Genomic DNA, 21728 nt, shown 5'->3' with positions numbered 1-21728 from the left:
ACGGTCTATTAGAGCAAGATTTGGTCAGCTCCTCGCGCGAAGTATCTTTAGGACAGGTAGTTTTTGCCGATGGCCGCCCCAAACACCAATAGTATGCCTTGAAATTGTTTCGCTGGGCTGTTTATGATATTACTGAAGGGATTTCCACTATCTTCCGCATGCATTGATCTTACTCGCATAGTTGACGCATTTCCTGACTTATTTGCATAGTTACTGACTGACAGAGTGGCGTAGATCCTTTCGAGTGACATTTACTGGTTCCGATATGTATGACGAACATGCGAAGCCACATGACTTAGGCTAATTATTTGATCGTATATATCTTAGACTTGAATCGAATAATAGCTCATGTACATTAAATAAAGTACTTTCGCTGCCTACTTATCCACTCGGCGTGCTTCTTGATGTGTCCGTTCATATCTCGCAAGGTGGCCAATGAGTGTATATGCCACGTGCTCGTGATAACCAAAACATATTCATGGGGTCACTGTTGCTTTCTCGGTACTTTTGCATCGTCGTGCTAGCTTACTGTGCTTACGCATCTTCTGTGTCAGTCGTGTCACTAACTGGGCACAGGTCATACCGCAGCGATACAGGCAAGTTAACTGCGCGTATGTTAGCTGTAGTCAGCCCGATATATACGCGCGCGGCGGGTACACCTTATAGTCATCCGCGACTCAACCGAGCTTTCATCCCGACTTATGGGCAGGGCACTAAAGTACAGTACTGCGTACAGCCTCATCGACTTGCGACACCCACCTGTATGGTCATCACTACTGCAGACGTGCTTTGTCGATGTAGACAGCAACTTACTCGTCGCGCATAGTGCTCAATTAATACTGTAGTTTATATTCGTGAGCGCACATTAGTGAAATATACGCTGTGAGCGTTGACGGTACAGATAGCATGGGTTTGCGTGTGCCAAGTGAGCGAGTGTACTTTCCATCTACGGTAACGCGTATGCAGATAGGGACGGCCAGCTTGCAAGAGTACACAGTAGATACCATGCACTAATTATTATATGAAACGCGCTACTCTATGTAGGTGCGTCAACACAATTGGCAGTACCATAGTTAGTTTACCATATGTGCGGCCCTAAGCCTCGCGCTGCCCGCCAGTATACAAAATACAAAGATAAGCGGGGTAACTATAAGGATATATTATCCAAATTACTTGCTCTTCTGCTACTTCTTTTGCTCGATGTAATTGGCGTTTCGGGTGGTCAGCTTGTGAGGGCGACTGCGCCTCTTTTTCTTCTTGGGGTACCAGTCAGGACCCATCGCCTTCTTGACGGTCGCCAGGCTTTCCTGGCGGCACACTTCGGTCGAATCAGGTGGGGGGGGGCTCGTCCTCCCAGGACTGAACCGCTTTTGGGACGTTCGGAGACGCTGTCGACTCAGCAGAAGCAGGTCAATATTGGCCTTGCACGTGGGCCTGTAAGCTGTGAGTAAGCTAGCAAATTATATTGGTTTAACCAATTACGTGCGTCAAAATATTAGCCAATAGCACGGTTATATAAGGCTGGTACTAATATAAAACAAAATAGTAAACTGCTTTATTATTTAGTATTTTGCTATTTCTATAATAGTACTATTTTGAGATTTACAAACAAATGCATACTTAAATGCAACAAAAGTGACTAAAAAGACCACCTAACGCAAATGTCGTGAAGCCTACTTTAATTAGAAAATAACAATAATGATAATAAAATCGTCTCTACTTTGATAAAGTGTGTGGAAAATAACATCGCAGAGCTCTTAGAAAAAAAAGTGGTTGCTGTGCCCGATTTGCAATAGATACGACAGGTTTTGCGTACCTAAATGTAAATATTTAATCGTCAACACTCATCGCTTTGGTGTTTGCATCCAATCAGTCCGTTTCGTTCTCGGCAGAAATGTTTAGCTTACGTCCAATCGCGCGGGCGAGGGACGGTCTGATCGTGCGACAGATCCAGTCTGTGTCGCAGGTCGGCAAATATTGACCAATGCGCGCGCGAATTAATTGTGTGACGCTTTTGGATATATTTGTAATTTTTGCATAGTTAGGTCGAGTCAGAAAGATAGGCGCGGTCGGTAAGAAGGGACGTAAATGTATTAGACAGGCCAAGTGTAGCCATGCGAAAAGGCAGGAAAAAAGCAGCAAGAAAGGAAACGGACGGACTTATTGACAGACGGACGGACACGCTACAAGGTTAGAAGCGGAGAGACTAGCGCTCTGGGCGCCCGCTCCGCGGACGCTAGGGCATGGTTGGCTGGTGTAGAGAGGGCCGATCACCTCCGCTGCGCTGCGGTGACCTTATAGTTTCTACTGAGAGCGAAGCTTCACATAATATATGTATACTATGATCTTCTTATGCTACGTTCCAAAACCACACTGCACATACTATCCTTAGTGTTCACATGTTGTGGGAGACGTGACCCGGGTTTAACGTGATCTGCAAGATGAGCACCATCTTACCCGGGAAGGTTTGGGCTATAATCCCATTTGAGCGTATAGCTCCTAAAACGACACGAAGAGGTGCGCGTGGTAGCAAATGTAATATATGCTGTGCAGAAGACGGGTCAGTACTAATGATGATCCCAAATTGGCATAGATAGGTGAGGAATCTCAGTGTAACTGGAGTAAATACGCCTACTCAAACATATTACCATCTGCACGTCATCGCCGTGAGGCAGTCGACCCCATATCTTTGATTGCGACGGTCTATTGGAGCAAGGTTGGATCAGCTCCTCGCGCGAAGTATTTTTTAGGACAGGTACTATTTGCCAATGATCGCCACAAACACCAATACGATGCCTTGCAATTGTTCCGCTGAGCTGTTTATGATATTACTGAAGGGTCTTTCCACTATTTTCCGCATGTATTTATCTGACTTGCAAAGCCGACGTACTTACTGACTTATTTGCATAGGCACTGACTGACAGAGTTGTATAGATCGTTTCCAAGTGGCATTTACCGTTTCCGATTAGTACGACGAACATGCGAAGCCACATGACTGTAGGCAAATTATCAGATCGTAGATATCTTATGCTTGAATCGAAATGTAGCTCATGTCCATTAGATGAAGTACTTTCGCTGCCTACCTAACTGCCCGGCGTGCTATTTGTTGTGTCCGCGCATATCCCGCCATGCCGCCAATGGGTGTGGTCGTGATAGCCAACACCCATGCATTGGGCCACTGCTGTGATCTCGGTACTATTACATCGTCGTGCTAGCTTACTGTACCTACGTTTATGATGTATCCGTCTATATGATCAAGCGCGTCACTAATTGAGCACAGGTCATACCCGCGGTGATACAGGCACGCTGACCAGGCGTCTGTTAGCAGTATTCAAAGCAATATATACGCGCGCGGCGGGTACACATTATAGCTATCCGTGACTCAACCGAGCTCTTATCTCGGCCATTCTGCACAGGGCACTGAAATACAGCTCTGCGTACAGCCACATCAACTTGCCATGTCCACCGGTATGGTCTGCCGTGCCGCACACATGCTCGTGTCTACGTAGACAGCAGTGTATTCGTCGCGTGTAGTGCTCACTCAATACTGTAGTTTCAATTTATGAGCGCGCATTAGTGGAATAAGCGCTGTGAGCCTTGACAATACCGATAGCGTGGTCTTGCCTTTGTCCAAGTGAGCGAGTGTACGTGTGACGCGTATGTAGATAGGGACGGTCAGCTTGCGGCTGTCCACATTAGATACCATGTGCTAAATATTATTTGAAACGCGCTACGCTATTTAGGTGTGTCAACACAACTGACTGCGCCATAGGCAGATTACCGTATGTGTGGCTCCAAACCTCGCACTGTAGTCCAGTGTACTAAATACCAAGACAGGTAGGAAAAAGGGGGCCTAATAGAGTATATTTACCAATTACTTGCTCTTCTGCTGCTTCTTTTGCTCGATGTACTTGGCGTTTCGGGCGGTCAGCTTGCGAGGGCGGCTGCGCCTCTTTTTCTTCTTGGGGTACCAGTCAGGACCCATCGCCTTCTTGACGGTCGCCAGGCTTTCCTGGCGGCACACTTCGGTCGAATCAGGTGGGGGGGGGCTCGTCCTCCCAGGACTGAACCGCTTTTGGGACGTTCGGAGACGCTGTCGACTCAGCAGAAGCAGGTCAATATTGGCCTTGCACGTGGGCCTGTAAGCTGTGAGTAAGCTAGCAAATTATATTGGTTTAACCAATTACGTGCGTCAAAATATTAGCCAATAGCACGGTTATATAAGGCTGGTACTAATATTAAACAAAATAGTAAACTGCTTTATTATTTAGTATTTTGCTATTTCTATAATAGTACTATTTTGAGATTTACAAACAAATGCATACTTAAATGCAACAAAAGTGACTAAAAAGACCACCAAACGCAAATGTCGTGAAGCCTACTTTAATTAGAAAATAACAATAATGATAATAAAATCGTCTCTACTTTGATAAAGTGTGTGGAAAATAACATCGCAGAGCTCTTAGAAAAAAAAGTGGTTGCTGGGCCCGATTTGCAATAGATACGACAGGTTTTGCGTACCTAAATGTAAATATTTAATCGTCAACACTCATCGCTTTGGTGTTTGCATCCAATCAGTCCGTTTCGTTCTCGGCAGAAATGTTAGCTTACGTCCAATCGCGAGGGCGAGGGACGGTCTGATCGTGCGACAGATCCAGTCTGTGTCGCAGGTCGGCAAATATTGACCAATGCGCGCGCGAATTAATTGTGTGACGCTTTTGGATATATTTGTAATTTTTGCATAGTTAGGTCGAGTCAGAAAGATAGGCGCGGTCGGTAAGAAGGGACGTAAATGTATTAGACAGGCCAAGTGTAGCCATGCGAAAAGGCAGGAAAAAAGCAGCAAGAAAGGAAACGGACGGACTTATTGACAGACGGACGGACACGCTACAAGGTTAGAAGCGGAGAGACTAGCGCTCTGGGCGCCCGCTCCGCGGACGCTAGGGCATGGTTGGCTGGTGTAGAGAGGGCCGATCACCTCCGCTGCGCTGCGGTGACCTTATAGTTTCTACTGAGAGCGAAGCTTCACATAATATATGTATACTATGATCTTCTTATGCTACGTTCCAAAACCACACTGCACATACTATCCTTAGTGTTCACATGTTGTGGGAGACGTGACCCGGGTTTAACGTGATCTGCAAGATGAGCACCATCTTACCCGGGAAGGTTTGGGCTATAATCCCATTTGAGCGTATAGCTCCTAAAACGACACGAAGAGGTGCGCGTGGTAGCAAATGTAATATATGCTGTGCAGAAGACGGGTCAGTACTAATGATGATCCCAAATTGGCATAGATAGGTGATGAATCTCAGTGTAACTGGAGTAAATACGCCTACTCAAACATATCACCATCTGCACGTCATCGCCGTGAGGCAGTCGACCCCATATCTTTGATTGCGACGGTCTATTGGAGCAAGGTTTGATCAGCTCCTCGCGCGAAGTATTTTTTAGGACAGGTACTATTTGCCAATGATCGCCACAAACACCAATACGATGCCTTGCAATTGTTCCGCTGAGCTGTTTATGATATTACTGAAGGGTCTTTCCACTATTTTCCGCATGTATTTATCTGACTTGCAAAGCCGACGTACTTACTGACTTATTTGCATAGGCACTGACTGACAGAGTTGTATAGATCGTTTCCAAGTGGCATTTACCGTTTCCGATTAGTACGACGAACATGCGAAGCCACATGACTGTAGGCAAATTATCAGATCGTAGATATCTTATGCTTGAATCGAAATGTAGCTCATGGCCATTAGATGAAGTACTTTCGCTGCCTACCAAACTGCCCGGCGTGCTATTTGTTGTGTCCGCGCATATCCCGCCATGCCGCCAATGGGTGTGGTCGTGATAGCCAACACCCATGCATTGGGCCACTGCTGTGATCTCGGTACTATTACATCGTCGTGCTAGCTTACTGTACCTACGTTTATGATGTATCCGTCTATATGATCAAGCGCGTCACTAATTGAGCACAGGTCATACCCGCGGTGATACAGGCACGCTGACCAGGCGTCTGTTAGCAGTATTCAAAGCAACATATACGCGCGCGGCGGGTACACATTATAGCTATCCGTGACTCAACCGAGCTCTTATCTCGGCCATTCTGCACAGGGCACTGAAATACAGCTCTGCGTACAGCCACATCAACTTGCCATGTCCACCGGTATGGTCTGCCGTGCCGCACACATGCTCGTGTCTACGTAGACAGCAGTGTATTCGTCGCGTGTAGTGCTCACTCAATACTGTAGTTTCAATTTATGAGCGCGCATTAGTGGAATAAGCGCTGTGAGCCTTGACAATACCGATAGCGTGGTCTTGCCTTTGTCCAAGTGAGCGAGTGTACGTGTGACGCGTATGTAGATAGGGACGGTCAGCTTGCGGCTGTCCACATTAGATACCATGTGCTAAATATTATTTGAAACGCGCTACGCTATTTAGGTGTGTCAGCACAACTGACTGCGCCATAGGCAGATTACCGTATGTGTGGCTCCAAACCTCGCACTGTAGTCCAGTGTACTAAATACCAAGACAGGTAGGAAAAAGGGGGCCTAATAGAGTATATTTACCAATTACTTGCTCTTCTGCTGCTTCTTTTGCTCGATGTACTTGGCGTTTCGGGCGGTCAGCTTGCGAGGGCGGCTGCGCCTCTTTTTCTTCTTGGGGTACCAGTCAGGGGCCATTGCCTTCATGACGTTTGCCAGGCTTTCCTGGCGGCGCACTTTGATCGAATCAGGTGGTGGGAGCTTTTCCTCCCAGAACTCAACCGCCTTTGGGCCGTTCTCGCAGGCAATACAGCGCCGCACGATATTCTGCCCGCTGATTGTACGGATCGTACGGAGCGCATAACCGTACTGCAGCTTCCCGCAGCAGACATAGCGCACCCGGGAATCTGTCGTAGACCGCTGCGGGCTCAGCAGAAGCTGGTCAATCTTCGCCTCGCATTGCTTGCACGTAGGGCCCACCATTTTGCAAACTGTGCGTATGTTAGCAAAATATTTTGTTTAAACCAATTACTTGCGTCCAAATATTAGCCAATAGCACGGTACTGTAAGGCAGGTATTTATTATTAGGCAAAATACTAAAATGTTTTAAAATATTACTATTTGGTTTTGCTATAATATTTTTTTTATCGTATTTCCAAACAAAATTCATACTTTACATGCAATAAAAGTGACTGAAAGACTATGTACCGTGCGCGCATGGATTCGTCGGGTGCGGTGCACGAGAGCAGATAGCGCAATGACCGTGCTGCCGCGCTCCTTCTTGCAGAGGGTGCCAGAAGAAGTAAAAAATAATGTTTGCAAAGCCCCTACAAAAAGCGGTGGTTAGCGTGCCCGATTTGATGCACATAGGACAGGTTTTGCGTTGCTAAATGTAAATATCGAATTGTCAACACTGCTCGCTTTGGTGTTTGTATCCAATCGATGCGTTTCGTTCTCGGCAGAAAGTTTACCTTACGTCCAATAGCGAGGGCGAGAGACAGTCTGGTCGTGCGACAGATCCAGTCAGTGTCGCAGGTCGGCAGGTACAGCCCAATCAGGGCGCGAGTTAATTGTGTCACGCTTTTGGATATATTTGTAATTTAGGCATAGCTAAGTCAAGTCAGAAAGATAGGCGCGGTCGGTAGGATGGAAAAAACTGTATTAGACAGGCCGGGTGTAGCCATGCGAAAAGTCAGGAAAAAGCAGCAAGACAGGTAAACGACGGACGGACAGACGGACGGACAGGTTACAAGGTTAGGAAGCGGGAAATACCGGTAATTCGCTGATTGGATACGTGCTGTGTGCACACATAAGTGCATTTGCACTGCCGGTTGAGATTAGAGCTCGGGGTAAATGTATTATAGCTGTTTAACTATCTTGCATAGATAAACCAAATTAAATGCATTACGTGTGGCTTTGAGCCAACGTACTGAGAGGCCTTGTTAAATCTCCAACGTATGTAATGAGAGTTTGCTAACTCTCCGGGTACTCCGTACCCCTGTGTGTTCCACACCATGTAGCCCTCTGCACTCTCCCACTAAAATGAGAGCATTCCGTTCTCGAAACTTCCTCAGTGAGGACACGTCTTGTCAAGACGGTGGAGGTTACTACGACTCACACCAGTGTTGTACAGCTCCGCGAGCTCACGAACGCCTACGCATCGTTGATGCCCAACTTCTCGTCGTCTGCCGACGGCCCAATGCTCCAAGCGCACCGCGCATGCTGTTCTCAAGCGGTCCCAGACCTATGCTCGCGCTCCGCCCCCACTTAAAGAGATGCAAACCGCTTAGAGCTAGGCTCTTGACTCGTCCGATTCGTCGACAACAGCTCAGTGGTTGAACACTCGCTTCACAAGCAATAGGTCGGTGGCTCGATCCCACCAGGGCGTTGCTCTCTCGTTCCATGAACGATTGTCCACGCTTGAGCAAGCTTAAGGGCAACACCCGTTTAGCTCAATGGTTGGGCGCTGGCTTTGAGAGCCACAGGTCGGCGGTTCGAGCCCACCAGGGCGTCGCCCTCTCGTTCCATGAGCTGTTGTACTAGAATGGACAAGCTTAAGGGCAACGCCCGCTTAGCTCAGTGGTCGAGCGTTAGCTTTGGAAGATAAAGGTCGGTGGTTCAATTTCACTCGGGCGCAGCACTCTCACACCATGAGTAGTCCGTACTCGGACAAACTTACGGGCATCGCCCTTAATCTCAATGGTAGAGCTCCGGCCTGGCATGCCAAAGGCCAGTGTTTCGATCCCCGTCCGGGACACCACTTTCGCTGTTACAGCGCATCCACATTTGGATCATGCTCATCGAGCAAGTTGTTTCAAAACAACTATGCGTCTATCGAGACGCTTGTGCCTGAACCTTGTTCAGCACAACGCGAAGCACCTGCTTCCTTCGGGACCATGTCCCTAGCACCGCGAGGTATCTCCACCTTCTGCTCCCGCTGCGAGCACCGCTCATACGTACGAGCTGGCTGCTGCAGCCACTGGTCAGAGCCTGAGCTCAACTACTGACCTGATCGCTCCCCACTCTAGTGGGAGGCGCCCAGCGCCTGGCGACGCTGTCGCACGCCATGGTGGCACTTCGGCACATGATGTGCCCGGTCGTAAGCGTCAACGACGCCAGGGAAATCTTGCCGGAGGATAACCTCAAACTCCCATGAGCTCTGTGAGTGAGGGTAACCCCTCCACTTCACCAAGTACTACGCCGCGCCACAAGGCGCTCCACGTAAAAGTGGAGCTCACCATGCTCATCGAACAGAGCGGGAGGAGGCCTTGCCTCAGCTGGGATTTCGCGGGGAGAATCAGCACTTGCCGGAACGGCGTCTGCGTCCATACGACGCCGGCGTCCACGACGCGAACGTTCACGTTCACCGCCCATCGGTCTCGAAGAGATGATCCACCTTGTGGATAGGTTAGAGCCACCACTGTTGACTCACAACCATGTCTCGGGCATTGAGAATCCAGTCGCTTGGCTGAACGTTCAGCTTGCCTTGCTCCTGCATCTCGAGCACTTTGCTCCGCGACCTGTGGCTCTGCCACATGCTGTTGATCAGCCATATGTGGGTCCACCACTTGCTTAAGTTCAGTCTCCCGTGGCTCTACCTCCTGCTGCTCTGTAGCTGTCCGTGGTCCATCCACCGTTGACGTTAATGCCTCCGCGCTCACCTGAGCAGGGTCTTGATATGGCTTAAGCAAGCCAATATAGAAGACCGGATGCGTGCGCATCTTCTTCGGAAGGTTGAGCGTATACGCTAGGCCCTTCCTGGCCACGACCTTGAGCGGTCCTATAAGCCGAGGTCTCAGCTTCGTCTTGAAGACTGCAGACACTGCATGAGTAGGTAGGTTATTAGCGTTTAATAAAACTTGGTCACCGACCTCAAACCTCTCAACATTGCTTCTGCCCTTGGTATCTGCATGTTCCTTCAGCGTGTCTTGGCTTTCAGCGATAGCGTCGCGTACTTGACGCATTACGCTCCGTTTTAAAAAGACAAAGTCGTCGACTTACCTGCGAACCGCAACAGGGCTGACATCAGCTAGCTGCTCGGCTATCCCTCCCCCATCAAGCTCTGAGCCACTGCGTGGCGGCGTCAGTGGAACGCGAGGGCTCACCAAGCTGTTCACGTAGAACGGAGTGAGGCATGCACTGCATTATTTAATGCAAACTCAACGAGTGGGAGCATCTGGCTCCAGCGTTTTGGCGCCTCAGCGCATACGCTTCGGAGGATACCCTCCACAACGCGATTCACGCGTTCGGTTTGACCATCGGTCTGCGGATGGTCTGCTGTGGACATGCCCAAACGAGTGCCGAGCACTCTGAAGAGGGACGTCCAGAACTTTCCGGTGAAGCGCGGGTCTCGATCCGAGACAATTGCCTCAGGCAAGCCATGTTGGCAAAAGACTCGGTCTAAAAACAGCAAAGCTGTACCTTCACCATTAATGGTGTCCGGCACCGCCGCTAAATGAGCCATCTTGCTCAATCGATCTACAAAGACCACAATACCCGTGTTTCCCGCCTTATCCTTGGGAAGGCCAAACACAAAGTCCATACTCATGGACTGCCAACATCCCTTGGGGACAGGCAAACTCGCCAATGGCGCTGCCGTGCTCGGCGCGGACTTTGTCCGTTGACACGTCTCACACGTGCGTACATAGGTGCCGATCCATTTATACATCGTGGGCCACCAGTACATCGAGCTCACCGAGCCATAGGTCTTCTATCGACCTAAGTGCCCGCCCACGGGCGTATCATGAACCTCATAGAGGATTCGATACTTAAGATCCTCATCATGAGGAACGACTACACGAAGGTTATCCTCGGAGTCGGTGCTGTAGTACAGCAGGCCGCCATCGAGCGAGTATCGATGCAGCCTCGCGCGTAAGCGCCCAGACAATTCCTTGTCAGAGTCTTTAAACTCTTCGCTCCCAAGAGCCCGTAGCAGCGCTACGCACATGTCGTCTTGTGCATACGCTCCGCGTATCAAGTCAGGCACTGACGACGTCACTGTCGTGACATGAGTTAACTCGTAGTCCGGCCTGCGCGAGAGCGCATCGGCCACTACGTTAAGCCGCCCCGGCTTGTACTTCACCTCGAAGTTATACTCTGCAAAGAAGGAAAGCCATCTTGCCATTCTCTGAGAGAGATGAGGCGACTGTGTCGCAGTGCGTAACGACGCATGATCAGTAAAGATCACAAAAGGCTTAGAGTCTAGCAGGTGTACCCTGAATTTGACTAGAGCATACTTCATTGCAAGTAGCTCTTTGTCATGAACTGGATAGTTCTTCTCTGCAGCTTTGAGCTGGCGAGACTCAAACGCGATCACGCGCTCACGCCCTTCGGCGTCTGCTTGTAGTAAAGCACAACCGATTGCAAAATCGGAGGCGTCACAGACGACGCTAAACGGACTATCCGGGTCCGGTAGCGCAAGGATCGGAGCCTGGAGAAGGCTCTCCTTCACAGCCTCAAAGGCCCCGTCGTGCTCGACGTTCCAGCACCATGGTGCGTCCTTCTTAAGAAGATCTGATAATGGCCGAGCCATCTCCGCGTAGTTCGCACTGTACTTGTGCAAGTAATTGGCTAAGCCTAGCCACTTGCGTAAGTCTTTTTGGTTCTTGGGAACCGGCCAGTCTACGATGGCCTTGACTTTGGCAGGATCTGCCCGTAAGCCACGCTTCCCAATGAAGCACCCGAGAAAAGGTGTGGTGAAGTGCTTTCTCAGAAATGAGAGACAGGATCTGACAAGGAGTCATTATCACAGATTAGTGACAACACCCGGTGGTTAGGGTGGATCTGGATTGCTCGGCGTGGATTCATACTGTTCAAAGTGGATTGGGCCGAGGCAAAGTGGTATCCAATATGGGTCGACGATGGATCTGGGGATAATAGTGGCTCAGAGTATGAAGAACGGGTAGTGGAACTTGGTTGGTGGCGGTACAGCTTTGATCGACCAAAGTGAGACTCGGATCCACTTTCACCCAATTATACCGAGGAACATGGGATATACCATGTGCGGGTGGATCGAGTGGGGATCTTATGGAGGAAAGGCTGTGGGCGTCATCTGGAGGTGGATCTGGTATCAACAACAAAAGAGAAGGCAAGATCCACCGCTATATGTCTAGACGCCGATTTCACGAAAAGATGCTGTCATCGATTCGATGGTCAGGAGCACCATCTTTAGTGCTCTTGATCTGCGCGACGGTATCTATCGGATCCGAATGCGTGAGCACTCCAAGAGGTATGTTTTGGGAGTGGCACGTAATGTCGCAGGGACTGACAAACGACCCTGCAACCTTCAACAGATGTGTTACACATCTATTGCGCTCGATGCGTGACTCCGCACCGAGCTACTTCGATGACGTGCTCGTTCATAGCCGGGCTGTGGACGGGAAGACTGACGTTGAGATGCACAAAGAGCACCTCCGTCAGCTGCTAGAGCTTATGCGTAAACATAAGCTCAATGCAAACCTGAAGAAGTGTATCTTCGGGGCGAGCGAGAAACCCGTCCTTGGGTGTCTCGTCGGGAAGAACGGCGTACGCCCTGACCCAGAACAGGTCCGAGTGATCAATGAATGGCCTACACCATCCAACGTGGAGGAACGGAGGCAGTTCCTTGGACTTGCAACGTACCTATGCAAGTACGTTGAGAACTACGCGGGCAAGATTCACCCGCTGTCACAGCTCCTGAAAAAGGATGCTGAGTGGATTTGGACTGCTGAGTGTCAGCAGGCCTTCGGTACAGACAAGCAGGGCTTGGCTGAGGCACCGGTCTTGGCAGTGGCTGACCAAGATCGCCCATTCCACATCGTGTGTGGCGCGTCCGATTTTGCGCTCGGATGCGCGTTGATGCAGCACGATCACGAGGGCCGTGATCGTGTGGTCTACTACCAGTCGCGTCAGCTGACACCAGCTGAGTGTAACTACCCTGTACATGACAAGGGGCTCCTTGCCATGGACTATGCACTCGCGAAGTTCCGAGTGTATTTACTTGGGAGTAGACCGTTCGTGGTCTACACCGACCACGCTTCACTGCGAACGGCAGTGAAGCCTCCGCACATCTCGCAACGAATGGTGAGATGGTTGTCGCGCATTGCGAAGTACAACTTACAGGTTGAGTACAAACCTGGAAGGTTAATTGTGGTGGCCGACGCGTTGTCGCGTCGACCTAATAATGCTGTTAAGGCAGACGACGTCAATTGAACTGGCGTCGAACGAGTAAGTGTTCCGTCTTCGACAAATATCCACGACGCGAAGAACGCGTATCCGAGTGACGCAGACGCGAAACTACTGCTAGACTATGTCTTAGTACCTTCCGACGTGTCACGTCGGAAGTTGTCGCCCCATCTGCGAGCTCGTGCACACCAACATCGTGTGTACGAAGGACTGCTGCTTTACAGAGCTGTTGACGACGATGCGGTCCGCATCGTCGTGCCGAAAGATTATGATCTGCGTATGCGGATCATTTTATGGGTTTCACGATGCCCCTACGGCAGGGCATTCGGGCCGTGAGAAGACATACACCCTTTTCACGAGAGATTTCTTCTGGAACCACCCGTACAAGTGGGTGCGCAAGTACGTACGTGCTTGCGAAGTGGGCCAACGCGAGAAGCCTGCTGCGTGTTCGCAGCTGCACTACAATCACTACCGACACCGTCGGAGTGTTGGCAGTTCATTTCTATGGACTTTGTTTTCGGTCTTCCGCCAGACAACAAGCGGAGGACTGGCGTTGCGGTCTTTGTTGACCGATTCAGCAAGATGGTTCATCTTGCTGCAGTACTGGCTGAAGTCACGGCCGTGCAGACTGCAGGACGGTTTGTTGACATTGTGTTCCGACGCCATAGAGTGCCGCTCGACATTGTGTCAGACCGTGATCCACGCTTTACAGCGTGGTTCTGGCAAGAATTGCTTACACTTCTTGGAACACAGCTCTCAATGTCGACTGCGGATCATCCGCAAACGGACGGACAGACCAGGCGCGTGAATCGCGTGACGTACTGAAGAGATACGCACACTCGTTCCCACAGTGGAGCGACTGCATGCCGATGGCAGCGTTTGCCATCAATAACTCGGTGCATGCCTCAACAGCGCATACACCGTTTTACGTGAATTCCTCCTTAAGTGGGGGAAGGTCTACGATTGCGTCGAAAAAATCTGCAGAAGGACAATGATACCGACGTGGTATCAGCGCTGACGACGCGAGGACAAGCGTCTCGTTCCCGGGACGAAACGAAGCCAAAGAACACAGTGTCTGTGCGGGGCACAGACAGTGGGCAGACCGTGTCTGCTGCCGAGAAGAACATGTCTGTGCGGGGCACAGACGACGAGCAGGCCGGGCCTGCTGCCGAGAAGGAAGCCGTGCTGAACAAGCCATTCAGCACGCAATCACTGGACTTTGTCCAGCCCCGACAAGCCGTAATACGGTTTGTCCAGGATGCAATAGCAGCTGTACAGAAGCTGAATGCAGACAATGTCGGTAGAGGCAGTACATATGAATTCAAAAAGGGCTCATTAACTCTAGTAGCTACGTAGAACCTACCACGACATGCGGTCTGTGACTTCGGTGCAAGCAAGCTTGCTCCGCGCTTCATCGGCCCGTTCACAGTACTTGAACAGCATGGAAATGCGTATATGTTGGACATACCGTCCAGCATGCGACTCCATCCGACATCTTACGTCGGGAGCCAGAAGCCTTACGAGCAACACGAACCATCTAGTCTCGATGGCTGAAGGATGACGAAGCGGCGTGATCCAGCTTCTCGAGCGCGAAAACGCGGTCGCGCAGGTGTCTCACATCCGATCCGAGTGCGACTTGGATGTTTAAAGCGGTCTGAGCCGCCTCAGCGACCTGTACCTTCTTTAAGCGCAGCCCTTTTTGTGGGGCAGCGAGCTCCCCGCTCTGGGATTGTTCCAGAGCGATGACACGATCGTACAGAGCGCGCGAGCCATGGCCATCCTGGGGTTCACCATAGGGAGGGTATATTTCCGTCCCTGTCGCCGCTGCGTAACGCGCACGGCTCAACACGTTGGATTGTCGAGCGAGTCGTGGACTACGAAGCCCCGAAGACGAACCGAGATCAGGTTCGTCTTCGTATTCGTTGGAGAGGATTTCCTCCCCATCGAGATACATGGGACCACGGGACGTCATGATGAAGGATGTTCCGGAAATGGTGAGGGCGTACGAGGCTTAGAACCGAGTGCCACCAGTACGGGGTGCATCACGTTGCTCAAGTTGAGCACGGAGGTCTCGCAGTAGAGGTGGTACATGTACGGAAGTGAACCCGAAAAGATCGCGTTCAGAAAGGCGCACTGCCCCGAAGCGGCAGTGCGAACACGCAGTTTCAGGTGGAACTGCGCAAGGAATTCCTGCTTCCATAACATTTGTTCTGCGACCTCCGACGATCTCCGACCTGTACCCAAAGGGTGGCACATCTAAGTCAGTAACGCTTAAAACAAATATATTAAGTTTTCTTTTTTACTGTGGGACACATCGAAGATGTATTAAGGTGGAGGCGGTGGCAGGGTGGTCGCAGTGCGGTGGCAGGGTGGTGGCGGGGCGGCGGTGGCAGGGTGGTGCCAGGGCGGTCGCAGTGCGGCGCACAAAAGGCGGTGCACAGGAGGCAGTGAGCCGGAGTGCTTCAAGTATTTATAATGCAACACATGTACATTTAATTGACGCTTGCTACATATTGCTCTACGTAATACAAAAGTAATGGATCTCCACGCAGGAATTGTTGCATGTATTGCTTCTAATGACGAGCAAGCTCCCTGCGGCGCTGCTTCCCACCTCTTCTAAAATTTACAACTACTAGCATAATAAGTCTAAGATTTAAAATTAACGTGTGGTTATGATTGCACTGGTCGGAGAAATGACTTTATGCATGTGATATGCCTACATATTGAAATTTGTAAGAGTATATCCATATTTCCTGAGTCCCCTTCGACCCGATATGTCGGAGCCAACCCCAACGAGGTTCAATCTAACCCTTACCATTTGGATTGGCCAAATCATTTGTCAAGGCCGTACGATTGGTTGTCTAATATATAAAAATGGATGATTGGTGATTAATACCAATGCTAAAATTAAGTAGGGTCGGAGAATTGATGATATTCATCCATAACTCAGTCAATTTTATTATTTGACGGTGCGGTTTTCACACATGTTGTAAAACATGCTACAAAATAGCGAAGATGTGCTAACGCTCGCGTTTTTGCACTTTTTAGGGAGGCTCACATACAAAAAAGAGATTTGTCAAGCTGGACACAATTTACGGTCACCATCGGCCCAATACAAAAACCTATATAAAATAAAATATTTGTCACTTTGGCTGACTTGAAATTTGTATGGGCTGAGTTACTGTGGACTATTAAGTGGACACTAGGGATTGAAAGCTTAAAACAGTTGTTTGGGGGTGTACACAATAGTATTAGATGTAAAGGGGCTACATGGTGTGGAACACACGGGGGTACGAAGTACCCGGAAATTTAACAAACTCAGTACATAAGTTGGAGAGTTAACAAGGTCTCTCAGTACGTTGGCGCAAAGCCACACGTTATGTATTTGATTAGGTTTAATTATGCTAGATAGTTAAACAGATACATTTTTACCCCAATGCGACTTGGCCGCAATAATAGTAAATAAAACACTTCTGGTTTTGAAGCATAAAAGTTAAGGTATTAACTTTGAGCCCTGGTCTTGGGCTGTAAGTGTCCTTTGGATAAGGAACTTAGTATTAGTGACTCTTTGAGTCGAACGTCTTCCTCTGACGCTAAAGCTACGGCAGCCCCGCTGTAATAAATGTAACGTGTTGCACTCGCACCTTTGCTTGATCGATATTGATGGAGAATCTTCATCTAATGTCAATAAACCCGTCCGCATGTTTTTTACTATAGCAAATCAAATGGAGAGCACCGTGTAGTCGTCGCGATCTTACTTTTAACATTTTTCCCTTATAATTGTGTCCAGGAGAGTATAACTGAATATTTCATTAAAAAAATGCCAATTAGGGGCCGGTGGGCCGGATTCGGCTATCCAAAACCCAATTCAGAATTTCAGGCTTATCTATTTTCATTGGCCACTAATAAGGTATCATATAAGAAATTACTTAGCAACCCATAGTGAAATCAAGCGACCCTTAATTGGCACGGCCGTCACATTTTATGTGCTGCTTTAATTTGTCCTACTGAACGCATCATAACTGGTGTAAAACAATTCAAAAACCAGGGAAATTTACAATTGTGTCAGCTTTTGATTGGTGCCAAGTGTAACGGGGTAAGATATACCGTCACTAGCTTACACTATAGTGTGGAGAAAGCTCGCAATAGTAAAACCAACTCTTAGGTTTGTGTCAAATTCAACTCTGATTTAATTAGGACCAGGGCGGCTACCCCTGGCCTCGTGTGAACCACTCAAACACATGTCTACACCTGATTGGTCAATAAGTAAATCTGGCTCCTCACTATCAACCAACCAGATGATGACACCTTGGCACACGGGTAGCGTTTGCCACTTTACCTACTTATGTAATAACTAAATACATATCTACCTGCTTATGTAATTAGAGTTGGGCCCATTACACCAAGACCATATTTTACTTTTTGCTAATTCAAAAGATACAATCAAAACAAGAGAAGGTCGTTTTGAACGGCCCTTAATTGGCATTTACCGCGACCACGCTTATGAGGATGGGGAGAGACCCCACTGTACTCCCACTCGACGACACGTCTTCCTCGTCGTTGCAGCTCTTCATGGACGCCCCCCCCCCCGATGGTTTACGCACTAAAATCTTTCGCTTAGCGGCCTTGCTGAGTAGCACGCTGCCCAGCAAGGCAATAAATTATTGCAGATTTCAAAGCAAGACATCGCAGCCCCGTTGACCATGTGATGCACCTTGTCGCAGAGGAAGACGCGCCATGACGTAGGCGCCATAGAAGTGACATGAAGCTTGCACGCACTGCAGTATATAGAAGAGTCTCCACCACGAGCATTACTGGTGCCCTTAAAGGTGAACATACTTTACAAGCTCGGGTACGCGTCTTCCTGCCATTGCGGTTTTTTTTTTTACCCTCCACTCGTCATTCGGAAGAGGCTGATGCACTGCCTGACGCTACCGAGCGCAAAGCAGCGTCTTTGATGGAGTAGCTTGCAGGCACTCGCTACTTCTCTCAGTCATCATCACGTTATTGGTACAGTTCCAGATGAAGCTGGTTTAGGAACTTTACATGGATCATCTTCGGGAACTATAGGCGGTCCAGCGGGCATTGAAGACAATACAGGCATTGATAATGGCTAAGTTCACGAGACCTAAGACATGGACCTGTAGTATTTTTTGTACTTCATGCAGAGCTGAAGTGAATACCTGAAACACGCATAATATACGATAAGAAGTTGACCTAACATGTACATACAGGATAACAACACTTTACCGCTGGTCGTGGATGTCCACCCCGCCCATGAAGGTTTGATAGTTCTTCACGATACGTGGGCAGACGACCTCATGTTACTCACCAGTCAGTTTATCGCGTCTCACAATGCGGTCTACTTCAAGATTTTTACCCGATACAGCATGTAAACGGACCGGGTGTCCCACCAACAAAGGACCCGCATGCCTGGGACTTGTCTGGCTTCAGAATAAGTAAACGAGACCGGTTCGATATTTGCAGGTCTTTTTTGGAGACTTTGGGCATATTCGTATCTCCTTCTCCCCCTCTTTCTTGTTTTGGCATGAGCTCGGCGCTCAGGCCTTGGCGATTGGTTTGCACAGTACCCACAGTGTAGTAACACATGGTCAAAAGTTGCATGACCAACGGGACAGATGTATAGAACCTTTCCGTTACCACCAGGCGCATTTCGCCACTCTGGGATGGGGCTGCTCCAAATACTTGTCGAAGGTTGCGCACGATAGCCGCAGGGCTCGACTTGTAGTCAGCCGAGCTTTCAATCCCGGCTCACTCCTTCTTACCACCGAAGACTTCAAAGCTGTATGATACATGATAGAAAAATGCTTAGTATGTACGGTACAAGATAAGAAAACGCTAGAGCCAAAAAAAAGAGTGCATCAAAATGGAGCACTCGCTACTTGCAGAATACCATCGATGAATAGCACAACACGAATAACTTCACCCCCCCCTTCACTTGTGGGATTTATCCTTGAGATAGAGTCGCATGCGGTTGAAAGTTGACCTCGAAGACAACACGGCTTCGTCAACAGCCAATATTCGTGGCGGCGTGTATCGAGCAGCAAACCGATGTTGCAATGCATCGATGGCAGGTCTCAGCTTCCAGGTCCTATCAGTAGCGACCCGTGCATCGCCATTAGTGGTAGTCAGGCTTGCAGACAGCCGTCGAATTCAGAAGCATATTTCTACCAATAAAATGACCGGATCTTTGACACCCTTTGCAGATTCGAGTTCAGACGACAACGTGCCCTTTACAAGAAGGATCTCACTGCTAAGATGCCAAGGAGAAGCAAGAGAAGTAGTGTCCTGGTCGCAGTCGAGACTTTGCTGCAACGTGCATTAGAAGCTCACCTGGACAGTGATGGAGACCTCCAGCGATGACGAGGAGGCTATGGATGTATTGACTTTATATCGGGACCTTCCCTTCAGGCGATATATTGCGCCACGATCCCGTGTTCCCCGGCCACCCTCACGCATCAGCTACTACTTAACTGGCATGAATGAAGCTGAGCTCCGCTTACACTTTCGAATGGCACCACAGTTTTTCTTTGCTGTCCGCGATTTCATACAAGATCACGCTGAATATCAATGTGTCCCCGGTAAGCAGAAAAAAATGAGTGTTGAGCTGCATTTACTTAGCTTACTCAGAGTACTTGACTCAACAGACGGCCAAGGTCGATCTGCGGATTTCTTGTCGGTCGGTAGCCACACCCCAGAAAACCTACTCGCTAAACGAGCGATAAGAGCACGGAACAGCTACGGATCAAGGGTAATCAACTGGCCGAGCGCTATAGAAAGACGTGAAATTTCAGCTCGACTGGAACGCGTATCGAGCTTTCCAGGTTGTGTTGGTCTAATAGATGAAACGCTCTTTCCTTTGCTAACGCGTCCACAGTTACATGGTGAAGACTACTACTCTCGTAAGGCCTCTTTTGCTATCAACGGCTTGGTAATATGTGACGACCTGAGACGAATCCGCTATGAAAATGTCGGGTGGCCTGGGTCTAGCCACGACAACCGTGTCTGGTGGAACTGCCGGGTGAATTTGAATCAACCTAGTTTTTTTGGAGTGGATGAGTACTTGCTGGGCGACTCGGCGTATCAAAGCTCGAATATGATGGTCCCGGCGTACAAGACGTCTAGTGGTGGGCAGCTTGATATAAAAGAGAAGTATTTTAACAAGCGCCTTGCCCGTATTCGCATACGTGCTGAACTGTATCGGAATGCTAAAGGGTCGATTCCCATTACTCAAACGACTTCGATCATCACTTCGAAACACAAAGAAATTGACTGCTACTATTCGACTTATACGGGCGAGAATGATATTGCCCAACTTAGCAATTCATGACCCAATTCCAGAAGAATGGATCAGCACCGAAACGAACTGCAACACCGACGAAAATGAATTACCTGCTAAGGAACAGAGCGGTAGTGATCGCAGAGATTATATTCGAGACTACATTTTTGACCTAAACTTTTGATAGGCTAAGCAGAACGAGGTGTCGTTTGCGTGTGAGTTGATCTCATCATCTGGAATGCTGTTATCAGCTAGCCTTTTACGAGCCAGTAGTAGCTGCACAATTGAATCTCGCTTCGCAGCTTCTAGTTGAACTTGCTGAATTGCAAGAGCTATGCTGGCTTGTTCGGCTTCGCGCTTGTTTCTCTCCTCCATCAGATCAGCTTCACGCCTCTTAAGGCGGAGCTCCTCCTTCTTCGCATCCTCCAGCGCTTGTCTCTTTTCCATGCGCTGACGAAGTGCATCTGAGTGCTATTCCAGTAATGCCTCGACAGCATCGAGCTTTTGGCGTTTACTTTGGGCGTTCCGAGTACCCTCGGCGAGTGCAAGCGGCCGTTTCTCACCTTTTTGAACGATTCTCGGAGAGTCTATCCCCCCCTACTACATCTAGCATGTCCGATGTCACACTGGGGCGGACAGAGGGTCTGTCAGTCATGACATCTTGGAGGCGGTAGAAATAGGGACAACACTTCAATATTTCACCCCGTAGCGTAGCTTGGTCGGCAATACCCGCTCCTGTCTGAGCCAGGAAATACTGGGCCGCACGGTATTTCTCTTCCAGCTTACTCACTTTATCGCGAACTTGTCCCGGCGTCCTGTGGGAGATGTTGGCGGTCTCAAGTGCCACCATGATCTCTTTCACTAAGGACTCATTAGTGTTGCCACCGGTCCTATCTGCGCCGCGCCAGCGATTGTAGTTTGTCCCAATAGTCACGTGTTTGCAACCGAAGAATTACATCACTTACCAAAACGAGAGCGACATTACTGCGCAATGCGGACTTTCTGCTTGCGCTTTTCGTTTTCTTTTTACCAGTAGTACTGTGGCGGCACATTGCGGTGTGCTCGAACGAGTATGGGCGTGAAATGGCACCCTTCGTGTTGATGAACGGTACAAACGCTACCGTAGCAAGTGCCGGCTCAATCCTCAACTACCAAAGAAGACCAAGCGAGACATCTAGACAGAGCTAGAAGGCTCGAAACCGATAAAACCTCACGAGCTTTGTCGGTTTATCGGCCTCCTAATTGCACGCACGATTGCCCCCAACCGCGAAAAA

The 21728-nt window shown here is 49.2% G+C and overlaps 1 non-coding gene and 1 pseudogene across 2 annotated transcripts; both read left to right on the top strand.

Annotated features, from left to right (window-relative positions):
* The first annotated feature begins 8432 nt into the window (after positions 1-8432).
* Positions 8433-8504, top strand: PITG_28735 (annotated as a pseudogene). The gene has a single exon. The product of its transcript is annotated as a tRNA-OTHER (tRNA).
* A 52-nt stretch (positions 8505-8556) lies between these two features.
* On the top strand, positions 8557-8628 carry PITG_28734. The gene has a single exon. It is a non-coding gene; the product is annotated as a tRNA-Pro (tRNA).
* Positions 8629-21728: the final 13100 nt, after the last annotated feature.

This window comes from Phytophthora infestans, genomic scaffold (genome assembly GCF_000142945.1).
Source record: "Phytophthora infestans T30-4 supercont1.39 genomic scaffold, whole genome shotgun sequence".
NCBI classification, from domain to species: domain Eukaryota; phylum Oomycota; class Peronosporomycetes; order Peronosporales; family Peronosporaceae; genus Phytophthora; species Phytophthora infestans.
The sequence above is the reverse complement of the archived record's forward strand: the minus strand, read 5'-3'. Positions and strand labels throughout refer to the sequence as shown.